We start from the raw sequence: 21,282 nt of genomic DNA on the forward strand, positions 1-21,282 counted from the left end.
ATGGTTTATCTTTTATAAACCAATCAAGTTACGACTTCTATCTTTTGAAAACCAATCACGTTACGACTTATATCTTTTAAACCCCAATCACGTTTCGACTTCTATCTTTTGGAAACCAATCACGTTGCGATCTCTATTTTTCCGCGGCCAATGAAATGGCAAGGTCTATTTCTCATACACCAATCACGCACGTTCCGTCTTCCACCTTTAAAAAAACCCAATCACGTTGCGATTTCTATTTTTGCTCGTCCAATTATATGGCAAACCAATCACCGCACACGGTCAATTTTTGTCATCTTTCCGCCAATTGCATATAATCTCCGCTCAGGTAAAGTTATGTTATTTACATTCCGCTCATGTATGTTATTTATATCTTGATAATGAAATGTTTTAGGATTTTTGTACCTTACGAATAGCAAGATTGGCCATGTAAATTAGCCTATGATTACCGCTTGATAGACTACGTAATGTCAACTGTCACTGATGTGTAAATACTATTACGGCCGGAGCTAACTGTAAATATGTCGAATTTAACCGATTTACAAGTTTTCTCTCTGAAAAAAAAATGCTTTTTATTTAATCTGATTGTCATAAGGTTCCATAACTTTGTCCACATGCGGCATTTCAACACACAAAATAAATTTGGATAATGTTGGTGTTTTGTTTTTACACATATGTTATATGTTTATACATATGTTATGACCAGTCAAAAGAAGTGAATGGTTAAGTTTATACATTCAGGTTCATGCCCTTATCACATGGACACAGTTGAAAGAGCACAATATGTTTAATCTGAGTATTTGTTTTAGTCAAATTAATCCATAATGCTCTATATTTATTTATTTATTATTTTATACTCAAAAACGAGTTGTATGAGCCTAGGTCATTGAGACATACAGCCATAATAGAAAGATCTATCACAACATGTTAAGACTCTATATATAAATTGTTCTTATACTTTTGTTCTTGTTATAATTTTTTAATATGTATTTTTTGTATATTTGTACATACATACATACATACATACATACATACATATATATATATATATATATATATATATATATATATATATATATATATATATATGTATATATGTATATATGTATGTATATAATAAAAAAAAAATGTTATATAATTGTTTTGACATGATATATATGACTGAATTGTGCAATTGAAATGTTTCCTCTTGGCATGAATATAGCCCCTGCTGCTGACATGGCATTAAATGATAAATAAATAAATCACAACATGTTATATGTAAGATAATATATGTATTATAATGGATTTATAATCTGCTATAATATGGCGGTCGTTTTGGACCAGGAACACAAAACTACCTATCATGAAATGAACACAACAGGAGGGTAAATGCTGTGTTTCCAGGCTACAATGGCAGTTAGTGTAACGTGTTATGTAGTGTTTCAGGCAACGACATGGCTTCAGCTAAGTCTCACAAAGGCATGAGTAATGCTGAATGGCTTGCGCATCTGGAGACTTTTGCCCAAACAGGAGTTTGGCCATCTACGCAGGGGAATAGACCTTCTCCCCGACAAAAAAGATGGCATGAGTTGTATCAGAAGGTAAGTTATGGAGCTAGATTCATGGGGAAACTAACAAACTTTTTTGATAATACATTGTGGTATTTTCATTTATGTGTATGGATAAGTAATTACTTACCATGTAAATACAATGTTATATTGATATAATTATGATGACTTATGGCTGTTTTGAGATCCAGTGTCAGAGGTATAATTTATGTTCACAGATAGAAAAGTGCCCTCTGCAAATGAGGGGACAGACCACTCTTCTGAAGGAAGCTCAGACATGTATTTGTGGATTTCACAAGGTAACTTCAATTAGCCTGGTTCAAGTTGCATAAATAGATAGATGTGTTTGCCACATCAATATTTCTTTATATCTAAAATCACATTAGGAAGACTGTTTTGTACTTTATGCATGTGTCACAGGTTCATCCACCAGTAACAGTGGAAGCATCACAGAGCACCCCGGCCCAAAGCACACCCTCTGTCAGTGATGTGTCATGTCCTGCATGTCCTTAATAGATTAATCATAATGTTTGACTCCACAGATGTTAGAGCACTCCAGTTCAGCTGCAGTTTCATGTCCACCCTCTGATCCTCATCCTTCGCCATCCCCCAAACCTCATCAGCCTGTCATCCAGTCCTCCTCTTCCTTCTTCCTTCCTCCACCTCAGAGTTCACAACGCATCAAAGAAACAGCAACGCCATCAACTGTTTCTGAGAATACTGTTGTGAGGAGCCCAGTAAGATCTCATTCAAAATATATAGATGTCTTCATCATTTAATGCTCTCTTAGCTTTTATTTAAACCAGTGTTTTTGATAATATCAGCAGGTCTCATCTCAGCCAGAAGATCTCCCCCTTCTGTGACCACAGACAATGCCACAGCAAGACCAGAAGTGGGTGTCGGAAACACTTTTTAGGGTTGGTGCAAAGGGAAAGCTGGAGCTGCGTGAAAACCTACAGTTGTGGTATCACCCCCCACCACCAGCCCTGTTGTACCACCAAGCTCCAATACCTGATAGGTTTTTTTCACAGCGTCTCTTGCTCTGGATGCCATATAAGCTGTGGAAGGTGCGGCTCCAGTGTACTAACCCTGCCTGTGCCACGCAACAACTGTGTGGTGGTGGACTGCACAGGAGGGTACGACAGGTGTTAGACATTGACAGATACTACAGAGACCCTGATCTGCACCAGGTGTAGAACCAGCTACCTGTCCTGGAGTCATGCTGTGCTGCAGCAGTTGGACCTGGCCCATCGATCTGAATTCAGGGTCATCCTCACACGCAAGTTATTATTTTGCAGTCATTTTCACTTATGTGCTACCTTTTTTGATAAATATTTCCTACAATAATTAGATACCTTACAATAAGATACTTAAATGTATACTTTTTTCCAAGGTATGCCTGTGACATTCAGGTTCTTCGCTTGCTGCGTGAGAGGGGCATGGCGAATGGCCCAGTGAGGATCATCGGCCAGCTGAGAGAGAACCACAGTGAGGAGTGGTTGAAATGTGCGCTTCGGTACACATCAGAGTGTGTGGCCTTTTTTGATAATCGTGGCCTGCATCCTGTGCACTTCCAGGAGCCACCACCACTTGCTTCAGTACCCAGCTACAAATGGCTCCTCACTGTATACAGTCAGGACATTCTCAACAGGCTCCATCACATAAAGTCCAGCATAACATCCACATATGGATCAAATTTAAAAATGGATTCAACTAAGAAGGTCAGATAAGCTGCTTACTTGACTGTACCCTTATCTATAATGTATTTTTAGACCAAGAGAGCTTTATTTTTTTCAGTGTAACTGATTTGGATGCCTGTTGTATTATTTGCTATGCTTATTGTTTCTTTCAGAACACCAAGAAGTTGAGCGGGCCTGCGAAAGGCACAGCACAGTGGCTTACCTCAGTGGGCAATGAGATAGGTCAGGTGCTGATGAGTGTCCTGACTGCGAATGAAGGGGCTGGGTTAGACCTCATGGCTGCAGGGCTCATGGAGCGATACCGGAGTGCTGGTGTTGATCCTCCCACTGTCATTTATGTGGACTGTGATTGTTGCAAGACAGTGGGAGAGACTAAATTGAAGAGGCGGTTCAGTGGCTGGCCCAATGTCATTGTCCGCCTAGACATTTGGCATTTTATGCGACGTCTGGCAGTAGGGTGCACCACTGACGCCCACCAGTTGTACCCTACTTTTATGGCTAGGCTGTCATCCTGTATTTTTGAGTGGGATGCAGGGGATCTAACTCTGCTGAGACGGGCCAAAAGGGAGCAACTCATCCAACAGGGCTGGCCTACACTGACGGAGGCAGAACTGGAACATCATTTAACTAAAGCTGAGCTGCTCCAGCACTGCAGGAGGAGAACACGAGGAGAAGAAACCACTATCCGCCTCCTTGATATGCTCATCAGAGAGCTCATGGGTGGCAAGGGGAATGATGCTCTTGGTGTTTCACTACTTGTGAGAATGCAGCACATCTGGAATGTCCAGAGGCGGCATGTCACCTGTATCCAAGATACTCCAAATGTGCCGCTCTATTCTGAAACTGGAACTACAAACAAGGGTGGGGTGGTTCTAAAAACCTATCGTTGTGCCAGAGGCTCCACATCCCTGCAATCATTTCACTGCCACCTAAGCAGATTTATTCCAGGTTTGTCATGTCAGAATATACCACATATTGCCACTAATTCCTGTTTATCAAGATATTTGCAGATTAAATTTTCTGTTTTGTATTTTCTCAAAGCAATATTTGGCTTTCTATTTCTTTTTCTAGGGAACAGCGCAAACAGCCTGAACTTCCAGATTTATCTCCTGGAAGGTTTATTACGCTGGAATCAGGACCGGGCTGAAGCTGCTGTTGCAGATGAAGGTTCAACTCTGCGCTCTTACACAGGGGAGCTGGTTTACTCTGTCAATGAGAACTACAATAAGTTGTATGGCAGGAAATTGGTCCCAAGCTTCACTCGAACTGCAGTATACACAGGTAAAAATATTTTGATAAATGCAGCTCATGATGTAGCATGTTTTTGTTAAAATTACAATTGCTTTTGGACAATAATAATGTAATTTTGACATATCAGAGAAAAATTATACTACCAGAATATTTGTACATTATTCTGTGTTCTAGGAATCAGGGCAGAAAATAAAATACGTAGTAGAATATAGAGTAATCCTGTCTTTTTATGATACCCTCTGAATTAGATATATATTGTTCATACAGAAGTGGACAACAAAATATTTACTGCATTTCTGAATAAACCTTTCTGCATAATTTCCATTAAAAACGTTTCCTGTTACAAATATTTCCTCAGGAGAGCTCATTGGAGTACAGTACTTGTTGAGGCAGAATAGTCAGCCCCTGGAGGACATGTGCCCTACCTCTGAGAGGACCTCTCATTTGCTGGAGGAGATAGATGTGGAGGAGCAAGTGGAAAGGGATGAGGGTTTCATTGATTTCTTTGGAGAGGAAGCCACAGTGGCAAATCTTGTGGCATCAGATGACTTAGTCCTTTCAGGTCCACCAGTTCTACCAGCTGCACCAGTTCCCAGTGTCCAGGCTCCTTCAGCTGCACCAGTGCCCAATGTAGCTGCACCTGTGCCCAGTGTCCAGACTCCACCAGTGCCCAGTGTCCAGGCTCCTTCAGCTGCACCAGTGCCCAGTGTAGCTGCACCACTGTCCAGTGTCCAGGCTCCTTCAGCTGCACCAGTGCCCAATGTAGCTGCACCTGTGCCCAGTGTCCAGACTCCACCAGTGCCCAGTGTCCAGGGTCCTTCAGCTGCACCAGTGCCCAGTGTAGCTGCACCAGTGCCCAGTGTCCTGGCTCCACCACTGCTCAGAGTCCGGGCTCCTTCAGCTGCACCAGTGCCCAGTGTCCTGGCTCCACCACTGCTCAGAGTCCGGGCTCCTTCAGCTGCACCAGTGCCCAGTGTCCAGACTACACCACTGCTCAGAGTCCGGGCTCCTTCAGCTGCACCAGTGCCCAGTGTCCTGGCTCCACCACTGCTCAGAGTCCGGGCTCCTTCAGCTGCACCAGTGCCCAGTGTCCAGACTCCACCACTGCTCAGTGTCCAGGCTCCTTTAGATACACCAGTGCCCTCAGCAATGGTAAAATTTCCTTTTCTATACGAATTGTGACTCATTTAGTTATTTGCCATTAAGCAGTAAACTTACTTAACAGCATGTAAATACCTTACCAACAGTTATATATTTCCAGGCTGTTGACGAGCACTGCATTCCTGGAATGGACCGGGTGGATGCGTTGGCAGAGTGTCTGGTGGAGCTGCGCACACAGACAAGCCTCACACTTACCAACCAACAAGTTGCTACCATTGTGGGTTTGTGGCAGAACCTTAACAAATTTGATAAAGACAGGGTAGTGTATGCTGCTCGTCATCAAGACAGGCTACTCACAGGACGTTTTAGGTCCCCAAAAAAGAAAGCTGTCTTCACTCCTGGTGTCGAAAGCACAAAAAGGTGTGTTTTGGGTTCTAGCGGCTCTCCAGCACAGTGGCCTAATTGCTGTCGCCTTGTCGAAATGATTTTCATAAGGTTATGTAACATCCACCGAAGCCCCAAGAAACAGCGGACAGAATCCCTGTCTAGATGGGATCTCATTCTTCGTGATTACAGATGAATTCAGCAGCTAATCCTGAGCAATGGAACGGTGATGAGTGACACAACCCTTCAGCTAGTTGAGGTAAATCAGAGGACTCTTACGACGTGGCACAATAACCGTTTAAAGGGTCAGGAGGTCTCCTTGCCGTTGCAAGGGCTGGACCTTCCAGAGGCACGTCCAGTGGCTTTGGATGCTTTGCCTCCAGCACGAGTACAGCCTGTTGTGCCTCCACAATATAGCCACCAGTTGCATACCTACCAGATGCCACCAGACACAGCTGGACAGGCAAAGACAAAGTTTAGAAAGATTGCACCCTCAGCTACCTGTACATCTGCCACAGCAACTTCAATCTGGCCATCAGCCGTACACCCTCAGCGTTCAGCCACGTCCAGCCAGTTAAGGACAATTTGTCCCAGGCCGACTGCACCACACCCATTGGTTCCTGACACACCCACTGCCCTGTTGTGTCTCAGATGTTTCTGGTGCCCTGCCCAGCCCCATTTTCCACCATTAACCCTGGAGCAATTACCTCTGACCCACCTGCAAATGACACAGCCACTCCAACCAAACGGTCATACAATCGTACTGTAAAAGCAAATTCGTGCAGAAAGTGTGGCCAATTTCGTACTCAAGAAACTGGCCATAGCCAGTACAAAGGCAAAATATATTGCCCTAATAAAGAAACAATTACGAAGGAGCAGTGGTTACAGATTATGAGAAGATAACTCATTTATTTATGTGTGAAACATTCATTTTGTTCTCTTGGTTGGATCTGTTTTTTTTTTGTTCTGTTTTTTATCTTCCAGCCATATTTAATGTTAAAGAATTATACTGTGCACTTTTTTTATCTTGTATTATTATTATTATTATTATTATAAACATGTGGGCATGTATATGAATACACTATAATACATATGGAAATATATAATAGATATTAAATAAAGTTAAACTATTATATTATTATTATTATTATAGAAAGGTTTATGTGTAAAGGAAGCAGTATAAAGTAAAATACCAAAATGTGTATATTTTGATGTATATATTTATTAGGGATGGACCGAAATGAAAATTCTTGGCCGAAACCGAAAAAGAGAAAACCAAGGCCGAAACCGAAACACCGAAAGAAATTATGCCAATTATTAGTACCATTGCATTTATTGCTATGACTGTGTACTAACTGTACTAAAATTAAGACATTGCAATTGCATAAATTAATATTAAAGTTTCAAATATAATTACAATTACATAAATTATTTAAAAAAAAACATAAAAATACATAATTACAAATTATGCAAATAATTATTAAGCACATTGGAACAATGCACAGTATTAAAATAAAATTCAAACTAAAAATTTATCCCACTCATGTGTATATTAAATAATAATGTACAGGCCTACTGGCCTGCAGAAAGGTTTTAAAGTTAACTGTTCTCTCATAAAAACAAAGTGCATTTAGGTGAAGTGCATTTGAAATTTTTCTCTGTAGCACTAGAAAGTGCATTACTTCTCCAGTATAGGCAAGACTGTTATCACTTCTGGGGATGGGGACTTCAGACAGATAACCATCTAGCTGTTGAGCAGTTGAGCTTGTCATCTACCTGACATTTGAGAAATATTTGAGAGAGTGTATTTAAATAGGGCCAGGGCATTTGAGAAACCTGACATTTGAGAAATATTTGAGAGAGTGTATTTAAATAGGGCCAGGGCATAAATAAACATTTTTATCAAATTAAAGCAAAAATCTAGCAGAAAATCTAGCAGAAAAAGAGCCCAAAGAGCCCTTGCAATCAGTGTCCAAACCGAACCCGCTATGCTGAACACATTCAAATAAATTGCAGGTGGGATTTTTTTAGAAAAGTCCCAGGGGCCCGAATTTCGTAACGGTGGCTCTTTGGGGCCCCTGGATTGTGCAGTCAAAAACGCGGGGCCCTAGTGCGATGCACTTTTTTTCCTTTAGTACTACGACTTCGTGCTTCAGGGCCCTGGGTGAGGGGCCCCTGAGATGCCAGAATCTCAAATCTGGGGGCCCTACGACCTATCGTCTCCGAACTGTGGACGTCCCACCTCCTATCAAAACACGTAACGCTTTTGTGGACGTGGGGTCCCTTCTGTCACCGTTTGACCCCTAAAGAAGGTCGTAGGGCCACCAGACTTCTGTGGCCGGTCGAGGGGATCCCCTCGAGACACATATCCAAAATTCGGCCCGATCGGACCCTTGGGAGTCGTGTCCACGAATCAGCTAGGCCGAACGCATGGGAATAAATGGCAGGTGGGATTTTTTTAGAAACTTCCCAGGGGCCCGAAATTTGGAACGGTGGCTCCTGAGGGGCCCTAGAGCGTGCTGTCAAAAGCGCGAATAACTAGTGCGATGTACTTTTTTTCCTTGGTTCCTAGGGCTACGTACTTTGGGGCCCTGAGTGAGGGGCCCTTGAGATGCCAGAATCTCAAATCTGGGGGCCCTACGACCTACTGTCTCGGAACAGTGGACATCCCACCTTCAATCAAAACGCGTACCTGTTTGGTGGACGTGGGCTCCCTTCTCTGACCCTTTGACCCCTCAAGGAGATCGTAGGGCCACCAGACATCTATGCCTGTTTGAGGGGATCCCCCCGAGACACATATCCAAATTTCGGCCCGATCGGACCATTGCGAACCGTGTCCACGAACCCGCTTTTTTAGAAAAGTCCAAAGGACCCAAAATTCAGTTTGGTGGGTCAAGGGGCCGCCTCGAGTGAGCTGCCAATAGCCCGCGGCCCTAGGGACCTTGCAAGTCATGTCCACGAAACCGCTATTCTAATACTGCAGAATATGCATAGAAAAAAAGTTGGATTTTGTGTTGCATGTCCACCAGCAATTTATTTGATGGGATATGTGTCCACTTGCAGTTTATTAAATAGCATTCCTATATGAATATATGGAAAGTGGGATATGTGTCCACTTGCTGTTTATTAAATAGAAATTCTCTTATTGTTAATGAAAACACCTCTACTGTACTCAGCATGCTCAGCAGAGTCCATTCATGCAGGTTTTATCACATAATACTGTAAAATATGCATAAAAATTAAAAAAATTTAAAAAAAAATTAATGAAAAAATGTTGGATTTTGGTTAATTTCCTCTCTGAAGCCACCTCCCCCAAGTCGATAGACCCCCGGGGGCCAGAGATACCGACCCGCAAATGCAAAAAGTCCCAAAATTTGACCGGTCATAACTCACTCAAAAAGAGGGGAAAAAACACCAATCTCTGGTCAAAATTAGACCTTGGGGCCCTCTATCCGACGACACGAGCCCACTGTCCCTATGACCCCGAGGGTCCGAGTTACGGCCCCCCAAAATGTGGAATTTGAACCGGTATAACTCAGGAACCGGACCACCCAGGAACTCGTGGGTGGTTGCATACGGTAGGCCTCTCGACCCTCTAGGGATCCCCCGAATTTAAGCCCAGGGTCCACCGCTTCGCGGAGATATTAGCAAAAAAATAGTACCATCCACCCCCCTCGCACTGTACTCAGGGCACTCAGAGGAATCCATGTTTGTAAGTTTTATCCCATAATACTGTAGACATATGCATAGAAAAACTTTGGATTTTGGTTAATTTCACCACATGTGAAAATAGTAAGACCTCCAGAAGACCTACCGAACACCGTTTCAGCTGTCCTCCCTAACATCCCTCTACATGTTACATACAGCCCCATTTTTAGGTCAATTAAGAGGCCAACTTGCATTCGTTAGCCTTTCACACTGTCTCAAGGTCTTTGATTGCTTCCACCTTAGTTCATCTTCCTTCTTTTGTTGATGCTGGAATAGCTCTTTTTTCTTGGCCTTGGGCAAGAAGGCTCGTTGGTCTAGGGGTTTGATTCTCGCTTTGGGTGCGAGAGGTCCCGGGTTTAAGTCTCGGACGAGCCCTTGTTCAGGTTAAAACGTGAAGCTTTGTTGTCTCATTGCGTTCACAAACATTATGGCAGGTTTTTTTTTTCAATCAGGCAGACACAGATGGCTAAGCCAGGCCGGTTAGCTCAGCTGGTTAGAGCGTGGTGCTAATAACGCCACGGTCGCGGGTTCGATCTCCGTACTGGCCAGCTGTTTTTATTGTCTGGGGGCTCATCTCTGCTCTGCTCTTCAGCTCCGACAAAGAGTAGGGTGATCTCACTGAAATCCCTGCTTGCTAAGCAGAGGTTTGTTGTGGCCGAAATGGGGTACCTGACAACCACAAGTCTCTAAAATTAATCCAATAGTATGCCGACTTCTATCTTTTAAAAACCAATCACGTTACGACTTCTATCTTTTATAAACCAATCAAGTTACGACTTCTATCTTTTGAAAACCAATCACGTTACGACTTCTATCTTTTAAAACCCAATCACGTTTCGACTTCTATCTTTTAGAAACCAATCACGTTGCGATCTCTACATTTTTCCGTGTCCAATGAAATGGCAATGTCTATTTATCATACACCAATCACGCACGTTCTGTCTTCCACCTTTTAAAAAACCAATCACGTTGCGATCTCTATTTTTGCTCGTCCAATTATATGGCAAACCAATCACCGCACACGGTCAATTTTTGTCATCTTTCCGCCAATTACATATAATCTCCGCTCAGGTAACGTTATGTTATTTACATTCCGCTCATGTATGTTATTTATATCTTGATAATGAAATGTTTTAGGATTTTTGTACCTTACGAATAGCAAGATTGGCCATGTAAATTAGCCTATGATTACCGCTTGATAGACTACGTAACGTCAACTGTCACTGATGTGTAAATACTACGGCCGGAGCTAACTGTAAATATGTCGAATTTAACCGATTTACAAGTTTTCTCTCTGAAAAAAAAAAAGCTTTTTATTTAATCTGATTGTCATAAGGTTCCATAACTTTGTCCACATGCGGCATTTCAACACACAAAATAAATTTGGATAATGTTGGTGTTTTGTTTAAAGGTCCTATGACATGAAAATTTCACTTTCTGAGGTTTTTTAACATTAATATGAGTTCCCCTAGCCTGTATATGGTCCCCAAGTTTCTAGAAATTTTAATCGGTGTAAATTGAGATTTTGCTATCTTTCTCTGCCTTTGAGAAAATGGAACCTCAAATGGTCTGATCTTGAATCTCCTCTTTGGGACGTTGCAAGGAGAATTGTTACCTCCCCTTTCTCTGCTTTGCCCGCCCAAATATTTACATATAATTCAGTCGCAATGTCAGCACAGGCGTTACAAACAGACTTTTATGATATGGATTCGACAGCACCGCCACAAACAGTGAGTAACAGTGTTCATTAATGCCTGATCTGTGATCAGTGATTTCTGATGTGTAGCTAATTATTCAAGTTCACACAGACTTTCTTCCTAAATCGTTTAATACTGTTTATGCATCAGTGAATCAAGCCAGTGACTAAACGATCAACTTCACATTGTTTCTCTTAGTAGCATGAAACAAATCTGTTATTTAAATTGTGATTTAACTACAGAGAGCGATCAAAAAACGCTCCCTTTTTTTCGGAGCTGTCACACATCGCGAGGATATCTGCACACTTGCCTAAACTGCCGTTACAATGAATGACGCTGTTATGCTGCACAACAAAGCTCTTACTGTATTCATGTGTTTGCTGTTAGTTGTGGTGAAAGCATTTTGTGAGAGAAAACGTGTTGCAATAATGACGAGATGACTGCATTCACGCGATAAACAGACTCTGTCTACTCAATGCTCATCACTGCAGCCTTTCACGTGATGGGAAAAGATCGAAAAAATAATTATATAATCAACAAATCCATGATTCGTTAATCTCGACAGCTGTAATAGTATATATATTTGAGAGGGGTTCCACATGTAATACGCATTTCAAATGCAAAGATGTCAGCCAATCACAACAGTTGTCGTTTACTCGGAGTCTCACAGCAGACACGCCCCTTCAAACAGAGCATTCAAGCCAGAGGGCAAATAACAGGATATAAAAATGCTTTTTATTTCTAAATTTTAAATGTAAAATTCATACTAACAATATAAGTACACCTAAGGAAACATTAAAAAGCATTTAAACAAAAGGAAATAATCCATGTCATGGGACCTTACACATATGTTATATGTTTATACATATGTTATGACCAGTCAAAAGAAGTGAATGGATAAGTTTATACATTCAGGTTCATGCCCTTATCACATTGACACAGTTGAAAGAGCACAATATGTTTAATCTGAGTATTTGTTTTAGTCAAATTAATCCATAATGCTCTATTTTATTTATTTATTTATTTATTTATACTCAAAAACGAGTTGTATGAGCCTAGGTCATTGAGACATACAGCCATAATAGAAAGATCTATCACAACATGTTAAGACTCTATATATAAATTGTTCTTATACTTTTGTTCTTGTTATAATTTTTTAATATGCATTTTTTGTATATTTGTACATACATACATACATACATACATACATACATATATATATATATATATATATATATATATATATATATATATATATATATATATATATATGTATATATATATATATATATATATATATATATATATATATATATATATATATATATATATGTATATAATTTAAAAAAAAAGTTATATAATTGTTTTGACATGATATATATGACTGAATTGTGCAATTGAAATGTTTCCTCTTGGCATGAATATAGCCCCTGCTGCTGACATGGCATTAAATGATAAATAAATAAATCACAACATGTTATATGTAAGATAATATATGTATTATAATGGATTTATAATCTGCTATAATATGGCAGTCGTTTTGGACCAGGAACACAAAACTACCTATCATGAAATGAACACAACATGAGGGTAAATGCTGTGTTTCCAGGCTACAATGGCTGTTAGTGTAACGTGTTATGTAGTGTTTCAGGCAACGACATGGCTTCAGCTAAGTCTCACAAAGGCATGAGTAATGCTGAATGGCTTGCGCGTATGGAGACTTTTGCCCAAACAGGAGTTTGGCCATCTACGCAGGGGAATAGACCTTCTCCCCGACAAAAAAGATGGCATGAGTTGTATCAGAAGGTAAGTTATGCAGCTAGATTCATGGGCAAACTAACAAATGTTTTTGATAATACATTGTGGTATTTTTATTTATGTGTATGGATAAGTAATTACTTACCATGTAAGTACAATGTTATATTGATATAATTATGATGACTTATGGCTGTTTTGAGATCCAGTCTCAGAGGTATAATTCATGTTCACAGATAGAAAAGTGCCCTCTGCAAATGAGGGGACAGACCACTCTTCTGAAGGAAGCTCAGACATGTATTTGTGGATTTCACAAGGTAACTTCAATTAGCCTGGTTCAAGTTGCATAAATAGATAGATGTGTTTGCCACATCAATATTTCTTTATATCTAAAATCACATTAGGAAGACTGTTTTGTACTTTATGCATGTGTCACAGGTTCATCCACCAGTCACAGTGGAAGCATCACAGAGCACCCCGACCCAAAGCACACCCTCTGTCAGTGATGTGTCATGTCCTGCAAAGAGAGCTAAACTAACATTGTCAATGGTAAGCAGACCATACTATTGCATGCATCACTGCAGATATTGATACATCTCAACCTTTAACTATAGTGTTAGGGTTTTGTTATCACTAACCATGACAAATCTTTTCAGTTTGAAAAGTCAAGGTTAATATTAAAAGACATCAAGACTTTTATAAAGACATCATGACTTTATTACTATGTAATTTTAATTTATTAAAAACATGGCAATCCCCTTAATAGATTAATCATAATGTTTGACTCCACAGATGTTAGAGCACTCCAGTTCAGCTGCAGTTTCATGTCCACCCTCTGATCCTCATCCTTCTCCATCCCCCAAACCTCATCAGTCCTCCTCTTCCTTCTTCCTTCCTCCACCTCAGAGTTCACAACGCATTAAAGAAACAGCAACGCCATCAACTGTTTCTGAGAATACTGTTGTGAGGAGCCCAGTAAGATCTCATTCAAAATATATAGATGTCTTCATCATTTAATGCTCTCTTAGCTTTTATTTAAACCAGTGTTTTTGATAATATCAGCAGGTCTCATCTCAGCCAGAAGATCTCCCCCTTCTGTGGCCACAGACAATGCCACAGCAAGACCAGAAGTGGGTGTCGGAAGCAATTTTTAGGGTTGGTGCAAAGGGAAAGCTGGAGCTGCGTGAAAACCTACTGTTGTGGTATCACCCCCACCACCAGCCCTGTTGTACCACCAAGCTCCAACACCTGATAGGTTTTTTCACAGCGTCTCTTGCTCTGGATGCCATATAAGCTGTGGAAGGTGCGGCTCCAGTGTACTAACCCTGCCTGTGCCACGCAACAGCTGTGTGGTGGTGGACTGCACAGGAGGGTACGACAGGTGTTAGACATTGACAGATACTGCAACCTGATCTGCACCAGGTGTAGAACCAGCTACCTGTCCTGGAGTCATGCTGTGCTGCAGCAGTTGGACCTGGCCCATCGATCTGAATTCAGGGTCATCCTCACACGCAAGTAATTATTTTGCAGTCATTTTCACTTATGTGCTACCTTTTTTGATAAATATTTCCTACAATAATTAGATACCTTACAATAAGATACTTAAATGAATACTTTTTTCCAAGGTATGCCTGTGATATTCGGGTTCTTCGCTTGCTGCGTGAGAGGGGCATGGGGAATGGCCCAGTGAGGATCATCGGCCAGCTGAGAGAGAACCACAGTGAGGAGTGGTTAAAACGTGCGCTTCGGTACACATCAGAGTGTGTGGCCTTTTTTGATAATCGTGGCCTGCATCCGGTGCACTTCCAGGAGCCACCACCACTTGCTTCAGTACCCAGCTACAAATGGCTCCTCACTGTATACAGTCAGGACATTCTCAACAGGCTCGATCACATAAAGGCCAGCATAACATCCACGTATGCAAGAGTACAGCCTGTTGTGCCTCCACAATATAGCCACCAGTTGCATACCTACCAGATGCCACCAGACACGGCTGGACAGGCAAAGACCAAGTTTAGAAAGATTGCACCCTCAGCTACCTGTACATCTGCCACAGCAACTTCAATCTGGCCATCAGCCGTACACCCTCAGCGTTCAGCCACGTCCAGCCAGTTAAGGACAATTTGTCCCAGGCCGACAGCACCACACCCATTGGTTCCTGACACACCCACTGCCCCTGTTGTGTCTCAGATGTTTCTGGTGCCCTGCCCAGCCCCATTTTCCACCATTAACCCTGGAGCAATTACCTCTGACCCACCTGCAAATGACACAGCCACTCCAACCAAACGGTCATACAATCGTACTGTAAAAGCAAATTCGTGCAGAAAGTGTGGACAATTTCGTACTCAAGAAACTGGCCATAGCCAGTACAAAGGCAAAATATATTGCCCTAATAAAGAAACAATTACGAAGGAGCAGTGGTTACAGATTATGAGAAGATAACTCATTTATTTATGTGTGATACATTCATTTTGTTCTCTTGGTTGGATCTGTTTTTTTTTTGTTGTTTTTTATCTTCCAGCCATATTTAATGTTAAAGAATTATAATGTGCACTTTTTTTTATCTTGTATTATTATTATTATTATTATTATTATAAACATGTGGGCATGTATATGAATACACTGTAATACATATGGAAATATATAATACATATTAAATAAAGGTAAACTATTATATTATTATTATTATTATTATTATTATAGAAAGGTTTATGTGTAATGGAAGCAGTATAAAGTTAAATACCAAAATGTGTATATTTTGATGTATATATTTATATATTTTTTGTAATCATTTTATATAGACTCTGCACATAAAATACTTAATTTTATATTGATTTAAGTACTTTTACTACATTTTTCTAAATATGTATATAGTTAATAAATATATTTCTTGTATTGTTGTTGTATTTATTTGTTTTATTGAATGTAATGACATTCAGTTTACAGTTGCATTCAGTGTCACGTGTAGCTTTGCAAGTAATATGATACAATAAAGTGTGAATGCCATAATAAGGAGGTTATTTTGTCCCTACTGCCACAGGAAATGATTGTCTTAATAAATGCACTTGGACAAATGATAATGATAATGAGAATAAAATAAAAATCATTCTTAGAAACTTGGAACATTAAATCAAAAACATAACTTTCAAAATCAATCTTAGAAACGAAACAATAATTAAATTCAAATACATTACTTTTAAAATCAAACTTGGAACATTAAATCAAAAACATAACACTTTCAAAATCAATCTTAGAAACGAAACAATAATTAAATTCAAATACATTACTTTTAAAATCAAACTTGGAAACGAAACAATCGATTCACGAGTTTTAACAAATACGCATAACCTTATGTGACAGTGTGGATTCGAACCTGCGATTTCCTGAGTTTCTCACGCTTCCCTTCCCCCCTCTCCCCTCTTCCCCCCTTCTTATACAGACCCTTGTTCCCCAGCTTTAGCTCAGTTGGGAGAGCGTTGGACTGAAGATGTAAAGGTCCTTGGTTCGATCCCGGGTTTCGGCTGACCAAAAATAACTGGGTTCCAACTTCTCTGTATAACTGCTTCCCCACAGCCAGAGAGCTATCCATGGTGTAATGGTCAGCACTCTGGGCTTTGAATCCAGCGATCTGAGTTCGAATCTCGGTGGAACCTGTGTGCTTTCTTGCCGCAGGAAAAGATAAAACAGCACTAGTTTGGCGCTGGTGCAAGTGTTTGTGGCCCTGTGAGCAACAGCTGCTCCAGTTAAGGTTCCATGGTGTAATGGTTAGCACTCTGGACTCTGAATTCAGTGATCCGAGTTCAAATCTCGGTGGGACCTATTTTGCAACCAGTTTGCGCAGGACAATGTCTGAAATACTTTTCGGCAGCTTTTAGTCCAAAAAAATTAACTAAAATTAACCATTGATGCAAAGAGGCTGTCCCTCCTCTGGGCTTGCTCCTTTGCACTGGCCGAGATTATGTTGTCGAATTAACAAAGAGATTAAGCTTTTGTGTTTAAGGACCTTCTCGGTCTTGTTACGCCAGTATGCATGTGTATGGATTCTTGTATTATGTAGGCTACCTTGGAACACTCGGGTCATGCAGACAACTTCTCACCTCTTATGCTCACACTGACTTAAAGTCTAAGGAAGCGGTTCTGAATTCTAGTCCTCGCTCCCCCCAGGTCTGCATGTTTTGCATGTCTCTCTTTGTTAGCACACCTGATTCGCATAATCAGCTCATTAGAAGTGAGCTCCTAGCGATTGACATGGTCCCTACACAGTGTTCATTGCTCCCCACTCCCTGAGCAGGGGAAATTCGTCAAAGTATACTTCACTTTGGAACATTGGTTTCACGGATTTGTGCTGCGCAACCTCTTCACACATGGAGAAGTGTGACATCATTTACCTCTGTATACCTCGATACACCACTGTATTACTCACTATGAATTGAACGTATACATACGCTTTGAACTTGAATCACGGAGGGATGTCATGTGATGTCCAGTTCTCAGGGCACCTACGTTCGAATGGAACAAATGTCTGAAGCTATACGAGAAACTTACAAAATGTGAAGAGCAGGGGGCGCGAGGACTGGAATTGAGACCCGCTGGTCTAAGTGACATCTGACCGTTTCAGCTGTCCTCCCTAACATCCCTCTACATGTTAGATACAGCCCCATTTTTAGGTCAATTAAGAGGCCAACTTGCATTCGTTAGTCTTTCACACTGTCTCGAGGACTTTGATTGCTTCCACGTTAGTTCATGTTCCTTCTTTTGTTGATGCTGGAATAGCTCTTTTTTCTTGGCTTTGGGCAAGAAGGCTCGTTGGTCTAGGGGTATGATTCTCGCTTTGGCTGCGAGAGGTCCCGGGTTCAAATCCCGGACGAGCCCTTGTTCAGGTTAAAACGTGAAGCTTAATTGTCTCATTGCATTCACAAACATTAAGGCATTTTTTCAATCAGGCAGACACGGACGGCTAAGCCAAGCCAGTTAGCTCAGCTGGTTGGAGCGTGGTGCTAATAACGCCAAGGTCGCGGGTTCGATCCCCATACTGGCCATCTGTTTTTATTGTCTGGGGGCTCATCTCTGCTCTGCTCTTCAGCTCCGACAAAGAGTAGGGTGATCTCACTGAAATCCCTGCTTGCTAAGCAGAGGTTTGTTGTAGCGGAAATAGCTCAGTTGGGAGAAAGTTCGACTGAAGATCTAAAGGTCCCTGGTTCTATCCCGGGTTTCGGCAACATCTACCACTCTTTTCCCTTATTTGAGGCGGGCCATTGACCAAAAATCACTGGGTTCCAACCTCTCTGTATAACTGCTTCCCCACAGCCAGAGAGCTATCTGTTTCCAAGTTGGCCTTCAACCAAGCAGTTTCGGTTCCATGTTGTAGTGGTCAGCACTCTGGGCTTTGAATCCAGCGATCTGAGTTCGAATCTCGGTGGAGCCTGTGTGCTTTCGTGCCGCAGGAAAAGATAAAACAGCACTAGTTTGGCGCTGGTGCCAGTTTTTGTGGCCCTGTGAGCAACAGCTGCTCCAGTTAGGGTTCCATTGTGTAATGGTTAGCACTCTGGACTTTGAATCCAGTGATCCGAGTTCAAATCTTGGTGGGACCTATTTTGCAACCAGTTTGCGCAGGACAATGTCTGAAATACTTTTTGGCAGATTTTAGTCCAAAAAAATTAACAAACGTAGAGAGTGTGGCCGCATTGCATTGATGCTCAGTCTGTCTCTTTAGGGCAGTGGTTCTCAAACCTGTCCTGGAGGCACCCCTGCCCTGCACATTTTTATTGTCTCCCTTATTAGACACAACCAAATAAGGTCTCGCGGTCTCTACTAATGAGCTGATAATTTGAAACAGGTGTGTTAGATGAGGGACACATTCAAAATGTGAAGGACAGGGGTGCCCCAGGACAGGTTTGAAAACCACTGCTTTAGGGAACTGTGCGTAAAATGGCACTGTTTTGCAACCAATTTGCACAGGACCATGTCTGAAATACTTTTTGGCAGCTGTGAGCCCAAAAAAAGCTAACGTGGGAGTGTCGCAGCATTGCGTCAACACTCAGTCGGTCTCTTTAGGGCAATGGTTTTCAAACCTTTCCTGGAGGCACCCTTGCCCTGAACATTTTGTATGTCTCCCTTATTAGACACACCCAAATCAGGTCTTGCAGTCTCTACTAATGAGCTGATGATTTGAAACAGGTGTGTTAGATGAGGGGAAATGCAAAATGTGCAGGGCAGGGATGCCTCCAGGACATGATTGAAAACTACTGATTTAAGGATGTGTGAGTAAAAGGGCAAGAGTCAACTTGGAGAATGCGGGCATCGATCCCTGCTATCTCTCGCATGCTAAGCGAGCGCTCTACCATTTGAGCTAACTCCCCTGGCCTTTTAAGATTGATGAGCATAGTTCCAAATGACGGGCTTGATGCAAAGAGGCTGTCCCTCCTCTGGGCTTGCACCTTTGCACTGGCCGCGATTATGTTGTCGAATTAACAAAGAGATTTAGCTTTTGTGTTTAAGGACCTTCTCGGTCTTGTTATGCCAGTATGCATGTGTGTGGATTCTTATATTATGTAGGCTACCTTGGATCACTCGGGTCATGCAGACAACTTCTCACCTCTTTTTCTCACAATGACTTAAAGTCTAAGGAAGCGGTCCTCAATTCCAGTCCTCGCTCCCCCCATGTCTGCATGTTTTGCATGTCTCTCTTTGTTAGCACACCTGATTCGGATAATCAGCTCATTAGAAGTGAGCTCCTTGCAATTGACATGGTCCCTACACAGTGTCCATTGCTCCCCACTCCCTGAGCAAGGGATATCCGTCAAAGTTTACTTCACTTTGGAACATTGGTTCACGGATTTGTGCTGCGCAACTTCTTCACACATGGAGAAGTGTGGCATCATATACCTCTGTATACCTCGATACACCACTGTATTGCTCACTTTGATTTGAACGTATACTTACGCTTTGAACTTGAATCACGGAGGGATGTCATGTGATGTCCACTTCTCAGGGCACTTACGTTCGAATGGAACAAATGTCTGGAGCTATACGAGAAGCATACAAAATGGGAAAAGCAGGGGGCGTGAGGACTGGAATTAAGACCCGCTGGTCTAAGTGACATCTGACCATTTCAGCTGTCCATCCTAACATCCCTCTACATGTTAGATACAGCCCCATTTGGGTATGATTCTTGCTTTGGGTGCGAGAGGTCCCGGGTTCAAATCCCGGACGAGCCCTTGTTCAGGCTAAAATGTGAAGCTTTGGATTATTTAGATATTTGCCTCAGATTCATCTTAGCTTTTTCCTCTCGGGATCAGCAATGTGTGTGTCTCTCGTTGCTTTCGCGTCTCGTCTCAATGACGTCACGCGCAATCTCCGTCCAGACTGATTATGTTAATTAGGCATTTAGTCATTTTATTAATTTATTATTTTAAACTGCAATGACGTTATTAAGCTTTTTGTTTAAATATATTCTGTATTTTATTAGAAATATAATTATTTGAAAGTTATATTATTTTCTTTCTGTTTCTTAAATAGCTGAATTTTAACCTGTGTTACATATGCGTAGAAAAAATGTTGGATTTTGTTTAATTTCACCACATGAGGTGAATGTTAACAAAAATGTCACACATTTTGCCAAGCTGTAACTCCGCCAAAACGGGGCCAAACTGCACCAAAATCGGGACAAAGTCAGACCAGTGGGCCCTCTATCCGACGACACAGGCCCATGTTTCTATGACCCTGGGGGTCCGAGTTACGGCCCCCCAAAATGTGGAATTTGATCCGTTATAACTCAGGAACCGGACCACCCAGGAACTCGAGGGTGGTCGCATACGGTAGGCCCCTCGACCCTCTAGGGATCCCCCGAATTTCAGTCCCGGGGTCCACCACTTCGCGGAGATATTAGCAAAAAAATAGTGCCATCCAACCAGTCTGACATCTGCCCCATGACCCTATGACCCCGGGGGTCCGAGATACAGACTCCCAAAATTTGGAATTTGAACCGTTATAATTCAGGAACCGGACCACCCAGGAACTCGTCGCATACGGTAGGCCCCTTGACCCTCTAGGGATCCCCCGAATTTTAGTCCCGGGGTCCACCGCTTCGCGGAGATACTAGCAAAATAATAGTACCATCCACCCCCCCTCTCAAAG

General features: G+C 41.7%; 4 non-coding genes across 4 annotated transcripts; all 4 read left to right on the forward strand.

Annotated features, from left to right (window-relative positions):
• Positions 1-10,168: 10,168 nt before the first annotated feature.
• On the forward strand, positions 10,169-10,242 carry trnai-aau (transfer RNA isoleucine (anticodon AAU)). The gene has a single exon. It is a non-coding gene; the product is annotated as a tRNA-Ile (tRNA).
• Positions 10,243-16,893: 6,651 nt separating this feature from the next.
• On the forward strand, positions 16,894-16,965 carry trnaq-cug (transfer RNA glutamine (anticodon CUG)). The gene has a single exon. It is a non-coding gene; the product is annotated as a tRNA-Gln (tRNA).
• A 981-nt stretch (positions 16,966-17,946) lies between these two features.
• Positions 17,947-18,018, forward strand: trnap-ugg (transfer RNA proline (anticodon UGG)). Its single transcript has one exon. It is a non-coding gene; the product is annotated as a tRNA-Pro (tRNA).
• A 647-nt stretch (positions 18,019-18,665) lies between these two features.
• On the forward strand, positions 18,666-18,737 carry trnaq-uug (transfer RNA glutamine (anticodon UUG)). Its single transcript has one exon. It is a non-coding gene; the product is annotated as a tRNA-Gln (tRNA).
• The last annotated feature ends 2,545 nt before the right edge of the window (positions 18,738-21,282 follow it).

Source organism: Carassius carassius, chromosome 8 (genome assembly GCF_963082965.1).
Source record: "Carassius carassius chromosome 8, fCarCar2.1, whole genome shotgun sequence".
NCBI lineage: Eukaryota > Metazoa > Chordata > Actinopteri > Cypriniformes > Cyprinidae > Carassius > Carassius carassius.